This window comes from Peromyscus maniculatus, chromosome 15 (genome assembly GCF_049852395.1).
Source record: "Peromyscus maniculatus bairdii isolate BWxNUB_F1_BW_parent chromosome 15, HU_Pman_BW_mat_3.1, whole genome shotgun sequence".
In the NCBI taxonomy this organism is placed as follows: Eukaryota; Metazoa; Chordata; class Mammalia; order Rodentia; family Cricetidae; genus Peromyscus; species Peromyscus maniculatus.
The window spans coordinates 32,033,340-32,051,859 of NC_134866.1; positions in this window are offsets into that span (position 1 = coordinate 32,033,340).

Sequence of the window (18,520 nt, forward strand, 5' to 3'; positions counted from 1 at the left end):
TGGAAGAGCCAAGCTCAGAACTGTGATCTCCTAGCTCCCAGACAAGTATTTATTTCAGTAGACTATATTGCCTCATCCTGCCTCCAGCAGGGACTGAGCTCATCCGACCTCTCTGTCCTGCTAGAATGTGCTTCACTGAGACATTGTACTTAGGTGCTATCTTGACCCCAATTGCCATAGGCATGTGGGTCTTTCTTTGTCTTGGGCCATATAAAGAACATTGGGAAAGAGAAGCACCTTTCCATGGGGGAAACCACATGAAGAGAACCAGAAAAAACCTTTATGAAGAGAAGATGCTGGAACTTTAAGGAGCCCCTCATGAGTATTTCCAAGAATTTTCGTTTTTCTGATTCCTCCTCTTTATACACTGAAGTGTTTATTGGTTGGATTCCATTTCAAAGTTAAAATTCCAATGCGATGAAGCTGAGATGGAGATCTGAGCTGAATCTCACTTTAGAATGACCCAAGTTCTCTATCCATGCCAATTTTTTGCCTGTGTGTGTGTGTGTGTGTGTGTGTGTGTGTGTGTGTTTGTGCACACTCGCCTGTGCATGAACGATACTTTCTAGTTGCCTTTGAATTTTCAACTCCATGAAACATCATATTTAAGTATTCTACTCCCCAAAGTCTAAATGGTTCTCCAATCAAACAGGCCAGCTTAGCACAATACCCACTCTCAGACAGCCAAAGACGTAGATAGGGGCCAAACAAAGCGCAATTGTGTTAAAGTTGTTTAATAGCACGCCAATGTGCAGCCCACCAAAATCAGTAGGGCATAGGGGACGGGATGGGGTGGGAGAGCTGGCAGTGACACCCTAATACATAGCAGCACTTTCACATTCAGAAACAAAGCTAAAGAAAGTCTTTGTTTAACATACTTGGGATAAGAGCAAGTGTGACCTAATAATATAGACACCAGCATCAGTGCTCCCCAGGGAGAGAAGACTGATATCTGAAAGTGATAGGCAGATGGATGGCTGTTACCATGGAGACTATTACCTGTCAGCAGCAAGCACTGGGAGTCTCTAACATTTTGGGAGCTGTGAGGCAGATGAGGATGTGTTACCAGTCTCTGGAGATTCCGAGAGTTTCATCGGTGTAGCTAGACTCTTAACATCCTGAAATGGCTGCCCCCCACCCCCAGCATCAGGAAGTGAAATCTTCAGTGGTCTGGCAGAAGCAAAGGGTGTTGGTTGGGAGTCGGAGAATATAGAACTGTCTGTCAAAGATGGCCTGAAGCTGAGGAAGAGAGTTCTGAACAATGATCCATTGATGATGAAGAATTTCAGAGACGAGGCAAAGAAGATATTAATGGAAACCATAGATGGGCTGTGGGACCAAGTGGCCCCAACACAAACAGTGCTCTGGCTTTTCATCTTTAAGCTTCTGTGGAAACCTGTGCTTCGGACTCTTTCTTGCATGTGCAAATCAGCTGGATTTCACAGAAAGGCGTGCTCCCTTCCCATCACATTGTAGGAAGGGCTCAGCAGAGGGGAGTTTTGAAGTGAAACAACAACTTTTTGTTTGGTAAGAGTCACATACTGGAGATTTGGACAGTGGGCTCTAAGATGTTGCTGAATAGTGTTTTAAGAGTGAAAAGCCCGAAGCCTTGGAGATATAATTAGTCACCGTCAAATTATGCTCTTATTTTAAGAGACACTTTCAGCCTCATTGTCATTAATTGTTAGAAGGCCTTTCCACTTATTTGATGAGTTTTGTCTAAGTGGTTGTAACACAGATAACTGGGACCCTTCCGTCAATTTTGCATTTTTGATTAGCAACTTATATAAACCAGAATTTTATTGTGCTGTTAGATAATCTTCAAATATTAAAGCGAACAGGAACCCACCGGAAGCCTGATAAACTATGGGACTCCACCCCCTGAGACTATGATTCAGAAGGGATGGGACCCAGGAACCTGCATTTGAGATCGATACCACAAGATTAATTCTGAACACAGGCGTCCCATCACTGGCACCTTGAGAGACTCTGCCTGCCTCATCCTTTTCCATTTTCTGTGTCCTTCTTACTCATGCTAACTCTATCTAGTCCCCACCTCCTGCCATAATGCTTCATGAGAAATCCAAGTGTGTGAAACTTTCTCACAGCCTGTTTCACATGTCACCATAGCCAGCAACTCTGCCTCTACCCATTAGAAATAGTTTCAAATTTCTCCTGCTTTAGAATATCTTCTGGATAAATCAGTGTCATCGGTTAGTGATAAAATTATTTCCTATTTTTATCATATCGGGGATCATTACTTTTGTGTTTTGGTTCATCAACTTCAAAATGAGACAGGCAAGATCAATGATTCTTACACCTGCTTGGGAGGTACCTACCTAGGAATCTTCATGGAATGACACACCATATGGAATTTTCTACCTACCTCTGGAAAATGATCAATGAATAGTTTTACTAGAACAAAACTTGACTATACAATATAGAATCATAAAAAATCACTACAGGAATGGCAGCCTGTTGCATAGGTGGTCATACTCATTGTGTCCAATCCCATATATTTTGTTGGTAGTGGTGGCATTTTTGCAATACTGGAGATTAGATACAAGGTCTCACACATGCTGGGCAGATGCTCCATCATCCAGCTATAGTCCCAGCCAGCATTTTACTTTATATTTTGAGGCGGGTGTCACAGGGTCTCACTAAGTTGCCCAGGTTGACTTGAATTCATTCAGTAGCCTAGACTGGCTCTTAACTTGAGATTTTCTTGATTCTGCCTTCCAAGTAGCAGGTATTATTGGTCTGAACCACATAGACTTCACCCTACATATTCAAACAATGTGCCTCTCTACTAGTATTAGTTACTTTTCTATTATTGTCATAAAATTCCATGAACAAAACCACTTATAGAAGAAAGAGTTTATTTGGGCTTATGATTCCAAAGGGTTAGAGTGTATGATGCCTGAGCAGAGGCATGGAAGCTAGACCAGAAGGTGAGAACTCACATCTTGAACTGCAAGCAGGAAGTAAAAATAGCAAAAAAAGAAATGGGACAATACTTTAAACTCCTCAAACCTGCATCTGGTGGCATACTTCCTTCAACAAGGCCACACCAACTGGGTCCAAACAGCACCACCAACTGCGAAACAATAATTCAAGTGCCGGAGTCTGTGGGGGACACTCTCATTCAAACCACCACACACAAGGGAAACCTGTGGCTGCTCTGGTCCACAGAGTTTGGTGAAAATGCTACTTCATGATGTCCAAGACTAGGTCGTAAAAGAGTATGGTTTCCATCTGCCTCCCCTGCTACTCTACCTCCTGGTATTCACGATGGCCACCGCATCAGGAGGAAGCACAGCTGTGACATGAAGCAACCATTCTGCTTCAGGAATGTTGAGGAAGCTGGGCCACCTGGGGCTCACGACTCTAAGATGAAGTCTTGCTCGGTCAGCTTGAGACATGGCTTGTGTGTTTGGAGACATTGTTTATTTGTAAGCTACAAGAGCACAGGATTTTAATCTAAACATAACAACAACCTTTTGGGGCTTTGTTGTTATTGAAGCTTACTTTCTTGTTGTAGTTGCCATTTTGGAGATAGAGTCTTGCTAAATAGTAGAGCTTATCCTCCAACTCATCATTCTCCTGCCGTAGACTTCTGAGTGCTGGGATTACAGGCTTGAGTCATATATATCTGGTTTGTTGAGTGGTTTTAAGATGAGGGAAATCATGATGCTAGTAAAGCTTCTGCTTTCTGACATTTGTTTTTGTTTTTGTTTATTTGTTGGGTCTCCCTACAAAGCCCTGGTTGGCCTAGAAGTTATTATGTAGGATAGGACTGGATCCAAACTCACAGAAATCCACTTGCTCCTGCTTCCTGAGTCCTGGGATTCTAAAGATGGAGTCACTACACCCAGATCAACTACTCATGCTTTCAGAAGGTAACTCTCACAGGTCTGTGAAGAATGGCTTATATAGATAAACATGGACTCTGGGAGACCTGCAGGAACATTTTAGGAAATAATTTATGATGATTTGGACAAAAGTAGTAGTGTTGCAAATAAAGCAAAGCACATAGATTTAGGCTATGAGTTGACATAAAGGAATGCGTTGGCAGGATTTGCCTGTGGCATTGCTGTAGGAAGTTGTGAGGAAAAGGATGCTCTTTTCTTTTGACTTGTCTGCCTGGATGGAAAGAGAACCGTTTACTAAGATGATGACAGTATAGAGTGTGGTGGTGTGTGTGGGAATGGCCCCCACAGGCTCATACATTTGAACACTTGGTCCCCCAGTGATAGAACTGTTTGGAAGGATTAGAAGATACAGTCTTGTTGGTGAGGGTGTATCAGTGAGGGTGGGTTCTGAGATTTCAAAAGCCCACACCACTCCCAGTTAGCTTTCTTTCTCTCTGCCTGGTGCTATGGATCAGGTTGGCCTTTCTGTCTCTGTTCCACACTGCTGCGTCTACTCCTGAGTCTCCACCAAAGATGATGGCTACAGAATGGCCATCGTCTGTAGGCCAAGCTGCTTTTATGACAGAAAGTGCTCACTCAGCACAAGCCTCAGCTGGCTTCTCACCGTTAGCTAGCAACCAACACTGAGGGATATTCCATTTTAGGTACAGCAAGTCCGATACACTGAAGCTGACAATCTGGGTCAGAAACCTGCATTTGAATATTTATTTGATCTGCTCTTTATTAGCTAGTTGTGTGGCCTTGAACTCAACTCCTTACCTCAGTGGTTCTCCACCTCCCTAATGCTGCCACCCTTTAATACAGTTCCTCATGTTGTGGTGACCCCCGCCCCCCACCAACCATAAAATTATTTCGTTGCTACTTCATACTGTAACTGTGTTATGGCTCATAATGTAAACATCTGATAGGCGGGATATCTGATATGTGATGCCTCCGAAGGGGTCATGACCCATAGATTGAGAACTACTGCCTTAGTTTCTCTGATGCTTAATTTCCTTATCAGTTGGGGTTCTGACCTCCCCGTGAAGATCATCTCAGAGGTGTATGAACATTCGTACTTTCTCAGTTCTGAGGAAGAGACATGGACTTGGCTGATGTCAGTATGTCTGTTTTGAAAGGGAAGAAACACATTTTGATAAAGGGAGAAAGTGGGGGGAAGAGGAAGACACAGTGAGGATAAAATGTGTTTTGAATACTGGAGTTGGGATTGTTTGATGCTTTAGGGAATCATTCAATTGCTTGTTATAAGCTGAATCCATTTTTAATTAAAAAGAATCACAATATACAATAAACTAATTTTTTGTCTTCCCTCATTCTCCAAACCCCAAGTGTTACCAATGCCTGCTCTACCAAACTTTCAGAACAAGCTGAAGTTGAATTTTACAAGCTTACCTTCTTGGGAGATATCCTAATGAGGGGGAAAAACAACCCAAGGAGGTTTTGGATAATTCAAAAGCTAGGCAGTCAGCTACTGAATAACTGAGTTTGCTGGTCAGGCTCCAAGCTAGTTAGTGAGCCCACCAGTCCCGTGAATACCACAGTCATTGAGTGGATGCACAGCTAGGCCTTGGAAATCCTCATAACTCCAAACAACCCCCAGCACTCCAAACGCAGTATTTGACCAATGGCTTCTAAAATCCAAACGCACGGTGCCCAGGCCCGTCTGCTCTGTGTGTAGTTCAGTCTCCGCTCTGTATATGCTCTGTGTTGGCTTCATCCATGTTTAAAGGAAAGCCTGCCATGCTTCCTAACAATGGCTGGGAAATGAGGCTGCCTGTCTACAACATCACTCACTGGAAGCCGAATTAAGAAAATATTTCCACTACAGTTCCTGGGAAGAGTGTTGGTGGGATGATTTTTAGGTTCCGGGTTTAGAAATAAACAATCGTGTGATAATTAGGTGAAATCTATTAAGTTTTAATGGAATTTGCTTTGCCTCTTTGAATGCTGAATAAGCAGGCGTTTGAACTCCCATAAGAATCACTGAAGAAAATAAAAAGCCTTCCATTTTTGCATCATTCCTGGATGCTACTGTGGTAGAATAAACAACCCTATCAATCAATACTGGTGGTATAAAATCTGCAATTTATTTTAGTCTCCAGCGCATCCACTTGCCAAGGGGCTCATTAACACAAGGTAGATAGTGATACCTGCCAAGGAGGGCATGTCAAAGAAGAGAATTAAGTGCTTTCTGAGAACCAGTGGGGTCAGCAGCCATCACACACTTCCCAAGTTCTTGGCCTTTTCCTCTACCTGCTATGAGAAGGAGAAGGTTTTCCGAGGGACCACACATACTATCCCCTTCTGTGTTGGATGGTTTCATATCAACTTGATACAAGCCAAAGCCATCTGAGAGGAGGGGGCCTCAACTGAGCAAATGCCTCCGTAAGATCAGGCTGTAGCCAAGCCTGTAGGGCAGTTTCTTTATTAGTGATTTATGGGGGAAGGCCCAGCCCATTGTAGGTGGTGGATCCCTGGCTGGTTGTCCTGGGTTGTGTAGCATGAATCTTAAAAGTTCTTATTAATAAAATCAAACCCGAGGCCAGTTATTGGGGTCAATGCTGGTCGATCAGAGAGACAGAACAAGCCACAGCTATCTCACCTTGCCAATTCCTCAGCTGGTCCTGTTTCCTCAGACTGGAAGCTTCTGTGTCCTCATCCCAATGGCTCTCAGCTGAACTGCTGCTTAAAAGCCTGAATGCTTAACCAGGCCAAATGCTTAACCAGCCAAATGCTTCTAGTTTCTGGTCTTCATGCCTTATATATCTTTCTGCTTTCTACCACCACTCTCTGGGATTAAAGGCATGTGTCACCATGCCTGGCTGTTTCCAATGTGGCCTTGAACTCACAGAGATCCAGAGGGATTTCTATCTCTGGAATGCTAGGATTAAAGGTGTGAGTGCCACCATTTTCTAGCCTTTGTATCTAGTGGCTGTCTGTTCTCTGACCCCAGATAAATTTATTAGGGTACACAATATTTTGGGGAACACAATGTCACCACAGGGTTGTATAAGAAAGCAGGCTGAGCAAACCATATGAGCAAGCCACTATAAGTAGCGCTTCCCCATAGCCTCTGCATCAGCTTCTGTGTCTAGAATCCTTTCTTGTTTGAGTTCCAGTCCTGAATTCCTTCAATGATCATCAGTGGTGTTGAAGAGTAAGCCAAATAAACCCTTTCATCCCCAAACTGCTTTGGGATCTTGGTATTTCATCATAGCAATAGTAACCCCAACTAGAACTCCTTCATCACTGCACAGGATGCCACAACCCAGCCTTCGGGGAGCATATAGCTTGGGGCACACTTCTGGAAGCATTTACAATACCATAATGAGGCTCCACGCTGAAGATCCCGTGTGAACTCAGCCTGCTTCTCTTGTCAGGCTCTTTACTAAACTGGTAATTCTTCATTCACAATTTATCAGGGTGTGAGAGCAGTGCCATCTTTGAAACAGAAAAAAAAAATGTGTTGTGATTCCGTCTGTTAAAAGTCACTTTTGCTCTTCCAGATGGCTTGAATTTGGTTGCCAGCATTTAAGTCAGGAAGCTCTCAACTGCCTGTGGGTCCAGTTCCAGAGGCCACTGGCCTTCATGAGCACCATCATTGATGTACACATAAGCACACACACACACACACACACACACACACACACACACATTTTAAAATACATTATATATAAAGTATATCTTAAAAAGTGAAGAAAATGAAGGCTCAGATGGTTTAGACAGCTCCAGGAAGTCTGTCTTTAGAGATATGTGTACAAGGAGGACAGTGGGCATGAGAACAGAACAAGGGGCTGGAGAGATGGCTCAGCGTTTAAGAGCACTGGCTGCTCTTCTAGAGGACCTGAGTTCAATTCCCAATAAATAGTCACAAAAACATGGAATCCATTTTGTGTTGTCCATCTGGACATGAGGCCTGCCCTCCAGTGTGGTTGGTACACCCAGTGGCACTCCATTGGGGAAAACTGGTTTCCCCCTTCCCAGCAGGTATCAACTGCAAATAGCTTCTTTGTTAGGGGTGGAATTTTGTATCCACTTCCCCTTCTCCATTCTAAGATTTTGTGTTGTTGGAATATATGCATATCTTGTGCATACTGTTACAATCTCTGTGAGTTCATATATCTATCAGCTCTGTTGTGTCTGGAAGACAGTGTTTCTTTGGAGTCATCTACAGCCTCTGGCCCTTACATTCTTTCTGCCTCCTCTTCTGAAGAGATCTCTGAGCCTTGGGAGTTGGGAGTGACAGAGACATCTTATTTAGGGCTGAGTGCTCCAAAGTCTCTCATTCTCTGCACTGTCCATTTGGGGATCTCTGAATTAATTACCATCTACTACAAAAAGAATCTTCTCTGGTATGGGTTGAGTGAGGCACTGATATATAGAAATAGCAATATATCATTAGAAATCATTTCATTGCTATATTCCTTTAGCCTAATAATAGTGACTGGTTTCCCCCTAGGGACTATGAACTTATTGTCTCAAGTTCTTGGCCACTTTATCAGAGTGGGCCTTAAATCCAATAAAAGAAGAAGTGGTTGGTTACTCCCAAAACATTTATGCCACTAGAGTACCAGTATATCTTGCAGGAAAGTTGCTGTTGTAGGTAACAGGGTTTGCAATTGGGTGATGCTGATGATTATTTTTCTCCTCCCATAGTCTGCAAATTACCTTCCAACACCATCAATGCTAGTCAGTAGGAGTGAAGCATCTAATTGGACACCTGCTCAATTTCTCCATGTTCAATGACAGAAGTACATTGTGTCTTCAACCATCATGGCTTACCATCAAGTTGGGGAGGATAACCAGTAGCCTTGAGAACAGTCTGTGATGTTTAGGTGGAGGAGTCTATGGAACCCTTTTGGGAAATGACTAACAAGATATAACTTGTTTCTGGAATTTTTTGCAACTGTATTCATGAGGGATATTGGTCTATGATTTTCTTTTGTTGCCATATCATTGTGTGGTTTTTGTATCAGGGTAATAGTAGCTTCATAAAAATAATTTGGAAGTGATCTTTCAATTTCTATTTGCAGACTAACTTGAAGAATATTTGCATCAGTTCTTCTTTGAAAGTCTGATAGAATTCTACACTAAATCCACAGGGCCCAGGGCTTTTATAGCTGGGAGACTTAGTTAATGCTTCTATTTCAGTAGGCATTATGGGTCTGTTTAAATTGTCTATTTTGACTCAACTTTGGTAGATTGTATATATCAAGAAATTTGTCTGTTTCTTTTAGTTTTTTTTTTTCCAGTTTGGTGAAATACAGATTTCTAAAGTATGTCCTTAAGTCTCTCTGAGTTTCCTCAATATCTGCTGTAACATCTCCCCTTTCACCTCCGATATGATTTTTGAGCTTATCTTTCTTTTGTTTAATTTGGCTAAAGGTTTGTGACTCTTACTAATTTTCTCAAAGAACCAACTCTTCATTTCATTGGTTCTTTATATCATATTATTTGTTTCTAGTTCAGTGATTTCAGCACCAGATTTTTATTTCTTCCTGTCTACTCTTTTTGAGTATTATTTCTTCTTGCTTTTGAGAGCTTTCAAGTGTGTTATTAAGTTGTTAATATGAAAGATTTCTTAGTATTTTATGTAACACTTAGTGCTATGAACTTGCCTCTTAGAATTGCCTTCATTGTGTCCCATAGGTCTGAGTGTGTTGTGTTTTCATTTTCATTATATTCTAGAAAGTTTTTAACTTCCTTCTTGACCTGTTTTTCATTCAATAGTGATTTATTTGGCTTCTATGAGCTATATAATTTCTGCCATTTCTATTGTTGTTGATATTTTGTTTTAAGCCATTGTGGTCAGATAGGATGCAGGGTATTATTTCAATTTTCTTATATCTTTTGAGACTTGTTTTGTGTCCAAGTATGTAGTCAATTGTGGAGAAAGTTCCTTGAGCTGCTGAGGAGAAGGCATATTCTTTTGTGTTTAGGTGAAATGTTCTGTAAATATCTGCTGGGTCCATTTGACTTATGAAATTATTTAACTCCACATTTCTCTGTTTAGTTTTTTACTACATAACCTGTCTATTGGTAAGAGTAGGGTACTGAAGTTACCTGCCATCATCACATAGGGGTCACTATATGATTTTTAGCTATAATATGATTTTTAGCTATATAAAGGTAATGACCTTTATGAATTCTGGTGCTATTTTGTGTTTGGTGCATAAATGTTTGGAACTGCAATGTCCTCTTGGCGGAATTTTCCTTTGATGAGTATGTTGTGTTCTTACCCATCTCTTCCGATTAGTTTTGGTTTGAAGTCTATTTTGTCAAATACTAAAATCTGGAGCTAAGCCTGCCTGCTTCTTGGTTGCATTTACTTAAAACACCTTTTTCCATTGCTTTAAGATCATATCTGTTCTTGGTGGTGAGGTGTTTTTCTGGGATGTAACAAAAAGGTGGATCTTGTTTTTTAATTCAGTCTATTAGTCTGTGTAATTTTATTGAGGGGATTGGAACTATTATTATTGACAGTTATTATTAAGTAATGTTTATTAATTCCTGTTATTTTGTTGTGGTGGTGATAGTGATGGTGGTAGTGTGTGTGTTTTCCTTCTTTTGATGAACTGTTTTGGGATAGCCTGTCTTTTTTCCCCTTCTGGTTTTTAATATCCTTTGTTGTTGTTTTATTCATTTAATGTTTTAATTACTACGTGTCATGGGGACTTTTGTTTACTGTTCTTATCTATTTGGTGTTCCGTATACCTCTTAAACGTTAATAGATATCCATCCATCTTTCTTTCTTCTTCCCTCCCTCCCTTCTCTTCCTTCCTTCCCTCCCTCCTTCCTTCCTTCCTTCCTTCCTTCCTTTCTTCCTTTCTTTCTTTTTCTCTCTTTCTTTCTTTTTTTCTACCGAGTCTTTCTATGTAGTCCTGGTTGTCATGGTAGACAAAACAGGCTTCCAACTCACAGAGATCCTCCTGCCCCTGCCTCCTGGGTACTTGAATTAAAAAGATGTGCCACTATGCTTGGCTGTCTCTTTCTTTAAATTTGGGAAATTTTCCTCTATGATTTTGTTAAAAATAGTTTCTCTGCCTTTGACTTGGGTTTCTTCTCCTTTCTTTATTCCAATTATTTGAAAGTTTGGTTTTCTCACAGTGTTCTTTGTTTTTCTGGATGTTTGGGGACTGGTTGTTTTATGTTTAATGTTTTCTTTAATTGAGCTATCAATTTCTTTTACTTTTTCTCTTTTCTACATCATTTAATTTGTTAACCCAAAATTTTTGTTTAACTTCAGGAGTGTTTTTTAACTTCAAGTTTTAATTCAGTTTGGGTTTTCTTCAGTGATTTTATTGCTTTGCTAAATTCTACTTTCAAACCTTCAATTTTTTTTTCATTATTTCATTCAACAGTTTGTTTTCATAGTCTCACTAAGGCATTTGTTCATATCTTTTCTAAGGTCTTTGAACATATTCATAATTGCTATTTTGAAGTCCTTCTCTTGTGCTTTGACTGAATTGCTTTTCTTGGGGCCTATTACAACAGAGCGGCTGGCTTCTGGAGGGGGCGGATTGTCTTAGTTGTTCATGTTTATGTTTTTGTACTGGGATCTTGGTATCTGGAATTTTGACATATGTGGTATCTCTTGGTGTAGATATCTGGTCTTAACTTGGTTGCACAGGCATTCTGTTCTTTAGCTGTCACTACCACAGTCTGGTTCCTAGCCAAGTGTGGTGACTGTGTGTGTGTGGGTCTCCGCTAAAGAGCATTTTGGCAGGTCAGTGGGAAGTCACCAAGGAATGGCGAAGGGCTAGAAGAAATGGCTGGACCCTAAGCAAACATGTCAGTTGTGGGGTCCCTGGTAGGGAGTGATTCTGAGTCCCACCCAACTGTGTCAGTTGTGGGGTCCTGGTAAAGAGTGGGTCTGAGTCCCACCCAATTGTGTCAGTCGTGGGGTCCCTGGTAGAGAGTGGGTCTGAGTCCCACCCAAGTGTGTCAGTTGTGGGGTCCCTGGTAGAGAGTGGGTCTGAGTCCCACCCAAGTGTGTCAGTTGTGGGGTCCCTGGTAGAGAGTGATTCTGAGTCCCACCCAAGTGTGTCAGTTGTGGGGTCCCTGGTAGAGAGTGGGTCTGAGTCCCACCCAAGTGTGTCAGTTGTGGGGTCCCTGGTAGAGAGTGATTCTGAGTCCCACCCAAGTGTGTCAGTTGTGGGGTCCTGGTAGAGAGTAGGTCTGAGTCCCATCCAAGTGTGTCAGTTGTGGGGTCCTGGTAGAGAGTGGGTCTGAGTCCCACCCAAGTGTGTCAGTTGTGGGGTCCCTGGTAGAGAGTGATTCTGGATCACAGCCAGATGTGGAGGCTGTCAGCCTCTGGAGGGAGCAGTTGTGCAGATCAGCAGGGAGTCACAAGGCATTGAAATAGGATGGGAGGGATGACTGAGGAGGGTCAGGGACAAGGGTACTCTAGGTCCACACCATAGTCCCAAAGGCAGTGGAATGGGAACAGGACTGAAACAATGTTTTGTTTTGTTTTGTTTTGTTTTGTTTTGTTTTGTTTTTGTTGTTAATGAAAAAGAAAGAGCACACGCAACAGGACCAGGGTTTTGTGGTGGGACAAGTTTTGCTTTCTTTGCCACAAAGCCAAAAGGACACTGTCATCTGAATGCATGGGGCACATTTCTGGTCTAAGATCTTGGCCCTGTTCTGTCCTTATATACTTTCTGACATGGAATCATACTTTGTCCATAATTAGCTTATGGGAATTACCAAGCATACAAAATGTAAAGAGTCCATGACCCAAAGCACAAACTTATATTCTTTGTGAGCATGTGAAGGGAAATCTTTTGTGTCTTGTCCTCAAACAAGTTAAGTTTCTAACACAAGCTTTTCTGTGGCCTGTCACCAGCAGGTTCTGCCACAGAGCAGGAGTAGACAAGAGAACCAAAGGAAAGCTAGTTCAAATGAGCAGAGGATGACCAGGACCATGCAGAGGATGACCATCAGCAGAGGATGACCAAGACCATGCAGAGGATGACCATCAGCAGAGGATGACCAAGACCATGCAGAGGATGACCATCAGCAGAGGATGACCAGGACCATGCAGAGGATGACCATCAGCAGAGGATGACCAGGACCATGCAGAGGATGACCATCAGCAGAGGATGACCAAGACCATGCAGGGGATGACCATCAGCAGAGAATGACCATCAGCAGAGGATGACCAGGACCATGCAGAGGATGACCATCAACAGAGAATGACCAGGACCATGCAGAGGATGACCATCAGCAGAGGATGAACAGGACCATGCAGAGAACCTTCCCTCCAGAGCTCAGAATTTCAAGAAATGGGTGAAGACAGCAGGAAACAATTTCCTTGGTGCTAAATTACCAAACAGAGATTAAATTACTTTTTTAATTAGGTTCATTTATTACAAAATAATTTCTCATAAAAAATCAAAACACTTACAAAAAAGGCTTGTAATTTATAAAGAATATTTCTTTTTGAATGTATAGCAAGTGTCATTTCAGGACTGTCTTCCATCATCTTCAATCATGAGGTCTCCCAGGATAGAGACTGTGTAAACATTCACCAAAACATTTCCCTTTCCTCACTGACACACGGTTAGGCTGCATTTTCTGTCTTCCCTGGCAGCAAGTAGGACCTTGAAAATGAGCTCTGGTCTATGGAGTATGAGCAGCAGTCATATACACTGCGGCTGTTGCCTCTGAAACCTCCTGGACAGTATTCCTGGTTCTCTTGTTCCCTTGTAGATGGCTGGAAGCAGAGGAGTCGAGGGATGGTGGGGGGTGAAGTGGACAGGGAGGCTTTAATTCAAGGACTTCAAACCCAAGAAAAGTGAATGGATAGAATTCGGGGGATCTGAGACCTCTGATGGGGAAAATGTTGTATATTTATGCTTTCTAGAAAACTGGAATTTACTTCCGTCATGGACAAAAAAAAAATCACAACAGAATCCATAATAGCTGTGGTTTTGTCACCATTAGAAATAAGTTATTTTTCACATCATGTCTGGTAATTGAGAGCACTGAAGACTGTGTGGGCTTCGCTACTCTGACATTTTGCTGGATATTTTGCCACTTCTGGATGGTGTTCTAATAGAGAAGCATGTGTGTCACAGTTTCTTAAATACTTAGAGGACTGTGTTTTGACCTTTGTGATCCTCAGTGACAGCTCTCTGCTGGCTCAGCAGTGCACTGTCTTCCCCAACATCTTTCAACTGAGCACTCCCACAGTAGGCCAAAGGTCAGCCTGTGAAGGGACACAAACAACAAAGCCAGTGTGGTCCAAGGACAAGCTGTTGAATTGTTCTGAAAGCTGGCATGGAGTAATACCTGCCTACATACTGCACAGCCACGGTGAAGACAGTTAACCATCTCTGCCAGGGAGTGCTAAATAGCTCTCTGTCAGTTCCCTTCAAACGAGTATTTCCTTCAACACGTAATCCAATCTTGAGAAATATGCCCTTATTTTTAAAACTGGTTTTAAGACAAGGAAAGCATTTCCATGTGGTCATCAAAATAAGTAATTAAATAAGTTAGGAGGACGGCCCACCGGAGGCCACGCATATGCTTCTCATTAAGTTTGGCTACGATGGCCTTTTCTTTTTCTTCCCCTTTTCTTTTCCTGATCTGTTTAACAGAACATTTCCTATGATTCTATCTTAATGGTCTCATGATGGTGTTGTATGTATTCATATGAACACTTTTGAAGAACGGTGAGTTTGTAAGCTTAATTAGGTTGAGGATCATAAAAATCCAAACCAATAGCTCACAGGCAATTCTTCATCCACTCTATCTTCATCTATATTTCAGTTGCTAATAACTCGACATTATTTGACTTTAGCCTGTTCCATAGGCATATGGACAGAAAACACAACATCTATGGCATTCTAGGCTCCCAACACTTAAACTGCAAGGAACCCTCTAACATACTTCAAGTTGGCTTTGTCAGTGAGTAGCCTGAATATCTTAAAGACGTCTTATCTCTTAATCAAAAATTGATTTGTTGTATGAATAGATGATAGAGTGAATGTAATATCACATGAAAGATCACCAGTGAGGTAGCATGTTTGATTTTTATCCCTTGTTCTAGAAACTTAGTTTCCTCCAGTGAAGGTTGCCACCATTATAAATTTATTACATACCATTTCAAGGTATATATTCCTTTTTATATGTATTTTCATTTCTTCATACAAATAAGATATTGTGCTATGAATAACCTTTTGTGACTTTTTTTTTTTTTGGTTTTTCGAGACTGGGTTTCTCTGTGTAGCTTTGCGCCTTTCCTGGAGCTCACTTGGTAGCCCAGGCTGGCCTCGAACTCACAGCGACCCGCCTGGCTCTGCCTCCCGAATGCTGGGATTAAAGGCGTGCGCCACCACCGCCTGGCTTCCTTTTGTGACTTCTTAAAACTTAACAATAACATCCATAAAATCTTTCATAAAAATCTTCCTTTGTCCTCTGTATAATATTCCATTTTATGGATGCACCATGTTCTGTTTAACCAGTTTCTTGTTAACAGACATTCTAATCTCTTATGATTATAGCATTTCAATTGTCCTTCCCCAATAAGATCATTTTATACACATAAGAGTGTGTATCTATTAAGCAAATACCAAGGAAGAGAAGACATGAGAATTTTAAGACATGATAAACACCATGAAGTATTATAATTTCATAATAATGTCCTTAGCAATGACTAATAAATGCATTTCTCCACTGGAAAGGAATTTCTCCTGAAGAACTTTAGTGATGAGAGGACCCAGCAAATTCCTTTGCCTCTTTGGTCTTAGCTGAAGGATTAAACAGATAGAATAGCTTATACCTAAGGCAGTAATCACAGATGCAAAGGGCTGGGGGTTAGGGTAGACAGGTGAGGGGCGTGAGAGTGTCTGGGAAGGATAGGCTAACGGTATTTAGAGTCAAGGCTACCCTGGCACCATTAGGGCTACTCTGGCTAAAGATGTCAGTGGAAAAAGAGAGGGGACTCTGGAGAATCCCTTGTGTGGCTGAAGAGAAGGGGAGAACAGTGATGAAATCGGGATTGAGAAGACTTATGCTCACCCTCTCCGTCTTCCACTTACTAGGATGTCATGATACTGGATAAATTAGGAGAACAGCGCCTTGCAGGTTGTTGTATTCGATACTCTTTTGTACCTGGCAGGAAGCAATTTAAGGAAGGAAGATTTTATTGTGAGTTCCCAGTATAGGGGGTTACAGGCCATCACTGGCAGGAACTTCATGATGGTGGGAGCGTGAGGGAGCTCGTCACATCATGTTGTTGGGAATCAGGATGCAGCAAGTGGTGAACGCTCTCCTGCATGCTTTCTCCTTTCCCCCCATTTTAATCAGCTAGAGACATTACCCCAGGAGTTGGTGCTGTCCACATTCAGGGTTTCATCTTCCATCCTCATTAAATGTCGCTGAAAACACCCTCACAGGAATGCCCAGAGATGTATTCTCTAACTGATTCTAAATCTAGTCAAACTGATAATGAAGAACAACCCTCACAGGTACCCTAAGGATAAAAAGATAGTACCTATGAAATATAAACTTAACACTAGATTCTCATGTGTTTAGGCATCAATGAACACTAACTGTTGAAAGTTCACCAGAGCATCATCACCTAAGAGCCTGGGCCACATCTGGCTGGCTCTCTGCCATGTCTGCCACAATTCCAGTTACGGTCCTCATGGAGTACAAACCAAGTGAATACTGTTAAACATTTGAATGATGTTAAGTCAACTCCCCTAACCGCGACAAGGAAACAGAAATGCAAAGAGAGAGGCTTGGGAGTGTGAGTGGTCGGATTTAGGGGGCTGTATGTTTATAAATAACCACCACGAGGGAAACCTGATGGTGGTTGCTTTATTTAAATGCATTGATTAGATAAGCAACTGAATGATGGCCATCTCAAAGTGTTTTCAGAAGTTGTTATTTTGTGAAGCAAGTGGGCTCCTCAAACCCTACTGCAAGAAACAGTAAATAAAAAGAAGTTTTTTATTTGAAATGTATGTATAATAGTGATGCAAACTGCTAAAAGTTTGCCTTTCTTTATTTCCTTGTAGTTTTAAACTATTTTTTTTTTCAAACACATTTTGTTTGAGTAGATGAAAGCATTCAGGTGGCCCGTTGTTGGCTGATTCTAAAGCCTGGCCACAGTACATTCTGTCTCCATGCAGAAATGTACAGATAAGGGGATAACTGTTCAAGTGTGGCCAAGCATCCGGTTTTCAAAAATAAAATCAGAGAATTGGGGTTAAATGAACTTGGAAGTTCTTTCCAGCCCTAAAATAGTTGAATTTTGCCAGTGAAGGCACAATGGGGGAGAATAGGGGTTAAAAGGATTAAAAATAAATAAATGAAAGGAAACCAAGTCCTCCATGAGACAGAAGTCACATTACAGTTGGAGGGTTATAATAAGCACCTCGAACTTATATGTCTTGCTTTGGCTAATTTTTTGCAGTTCTTGCAGCAGAGGCATAGGAGAATCCGCCCAGAGTCCAGCAGCTAAAGTGAGGAGCTTGCTCTGAGCACATACCATGACCCCAAGCAGCAAGTTGGCCAACAATCAGGGGCTTTGTACAAGTGACTGCGGCCCCAAATCAAAGAACAGTCTTCTAGTGGGTTGAAAGAGCTAGGGGTGGTCTGCCAGGCACAGACATGCAGAGATAATGTCAGCTGTGACTGAAGGTCAAAGTCTGTGCCATTGAGCCTTCCCGGTCAGGACTCCACGGTGTAGGCCTCTTGCCCTGCTGCATCCTCTCTGAAAGCCACTTATTATTTTCTTAATTGGTGACATTCTTCCTCCTTTCTATTTTCCACTTTTGTTCTGAGCTAGCCTGGGCAATTTGGCAATACTGTCTCTAGTTTCTTTGTATTAATATCAGGTCTATCCCAATAGTCAAAGGAGGTGAGGTAAGGAATACAAATGTGCAAGCCCATGGTCATATGACAGATAATACAAGCAGCCCAAGGAAACCCCTACATCACACATTGCAGACAAGCAGACATAAAATAACATGTAACCCAGGGACCCCGGGTATTTGTTCCTTTGACTGGCCAGTCACTTCCTGTTTGAATAGTACAAAGGAAACCATGTCACCGTGGTATGGCTCATTTTCCCACATACAAAGCCAAGAGTTGGCAAGCTAGGGCATGTGGGCCAAACGGCCTGTGTCTGTCTTAGCAAATAAAGTTTTATCGAAACCCAAGTTTGTCCATCCATTTACCTTCTGTTCATGGCTTTAAGTAGTTGAGCTTCCTCTCAAATCAGAAAGCCTACCCAGACATGGGGGGAAAGTTCCATTACAAAGGAGACAGAAAGTGAACTTGGTCTTCCAGTCCTGTGTGGACTGAGGGTGAACTGACCAATCTAAAATGAAAAGAATGCATTACCTAAGGCTATTCAGATAAAAATAAATTTTAAAAAGCCACTTCCCTCAATTCTTCTTGCTGAAAATGAAAAAGCTAAAGGTTTCACAATTTCTCCGCCATGTAATCCTATCTCAGGGCTGTCAGCGTCTTAATAGTGTATTGATTGGCCCACACTTCAGCTATCTCTAAAGAAGCATTATTACTGTTGGGCCAAACATGAAAAACTACTTTTAAAGGCCTTTTTAAGG